We start from the raw sequence: 1,550 nt of genomic DNA, 5'->3' as shown, positions 1-1,550 counted from the left end.
CGTCACAGCATGCACTAGGAGCCTACATAGAAACTTTCTCATTTTGGGCCTTGCTGGGGCTCCAGCTTGGATGTGCTGATGGGAAAGGAATCATCAACAAACTAACCAGTTTATCAAAAAGCCCAATGGAAATTGCCTAGGGGTGGTCACAGGCTAGCTAAAACTAATGTTCTCTGCTTATGCATGAAACGGTATCACTTCTGGGTGGTAACACGGGAGGGTTATGGTGGAGGCAGCATTGGCAGCTATAGGAGTCTGATTAATTAAAAGAGAGCAATGCCTAGCACTCTGGGAGGCCGAGGCAGGAGGATCGCTTGAGCTCAGGAGATCAAGACCAGCCTGAGCAAGAACGAGACCCCATCTCAACTATAAATAGAAAAATTAGCCAGATGTTGTGGCGTGTGCCTGTAGTCCCAGCTACTTGGGAGCCTGAGGCAGGAGGATCATTTGAGCCCAGGAGTTTGAGGATGCTGTGAGCTACGATGACACCACGGTACTCTAGCTGGGGCAACAGAGCAAGACTCTGTCTCAAAATAATAATAACAATAATAGAAGAGAGCAATGGCTACTTAAATGTAAAACCACCAGTAGTGGGAGAAGTTCGAGAATAATAAAATCATGCTGGTTGCATGGTTGATGGTTGGGTGAGACAAAATCTGGGTGCTCGAAGGCACTTATCCCTGTTTCCCAGAAGCCGGCAGAGACCCTGGTGCACAGTGATGGGGCTGCCCGGGCAGTGTCCGGTTAAATGGTGGAGACATTGACACGGAGGCTCAGTGCTGTGGCGGCCGAGAGGGCAGTCAGACCTTCACTCTGGGCTTTGGGGAGGAGGCAGGACAAAAGCCTGCGAAGAATTTTACCAATGGTTGTAACTCAGGAGATGGATCTGGTTTTCCATCTTTTTTTTTTTTGAGACAGAGTTACACTTTGTTGCCCAGGCTAGAGTGAGTGCCATGGTGTCAGCCTAGCTCACAGCAACCTCAAACTCCTGGGCTCAAGCGATCCTGCTGCCTCAGCCTCCCGAGTAGCTGGGACTACGGGCATGCGCCACCATGCACGGCTAATTTTTTCTATATATATTTTTAGTTGGTCAGTTAATTTCTTTCTATTTATAGTAGAGACAGGGTCTCACTCTTGCTCAGGCTGGTTTCGAACTCTGGACCTTGAGCAATCCGCCCGCCTCAGCCTCCCAGGGTGCTAGGATTATAGGCATGAGCCACTGCACCTAGCCTGGTTTTCCATCTTGATTTTGCCACTAGCCAGCTGTGTGGCTTTAGGCATGTTATGCAACCTCTCTGAGAGGCTTTCTTCACCTATAAGGTGCAGGTGGTAACTGTCCTTTCACATAGCATTGTTAAAAAGGCCTGACATGGAAGGAACTCCATCTATAACTGTTTTTAACATTTATAATCATTAATGGTCACTGTGATGTCTTTTTTTTTTTTTTGAGACAAAGTCTTGGTCTGTCACCCTGGCTAGAGTAGCATCATAGTAGTACAGTAGCATCCATAGCTCACTGCAACCTCAAACTCCTACATCAGCCTCCCAAG

Source organism: Microcebus murinus, chromosome 6, assembly GCF_040939455.1.
Source record: "Microcebus murinus isolate Inina chromosome 6, M.murinus_Inina_mat1.0, whole genome shotgun sequence".
In the NCBI taxonomy this organism is placed as follows: domain Eukaryota; kingdom Metazoa; phylum Chordata; class Mammalia; order Primates; family Cheirogaleidae; genus Microcebus; species Microcebus murinus.
Note: the sequence above shows the minus strand (reverse complement) of the source record.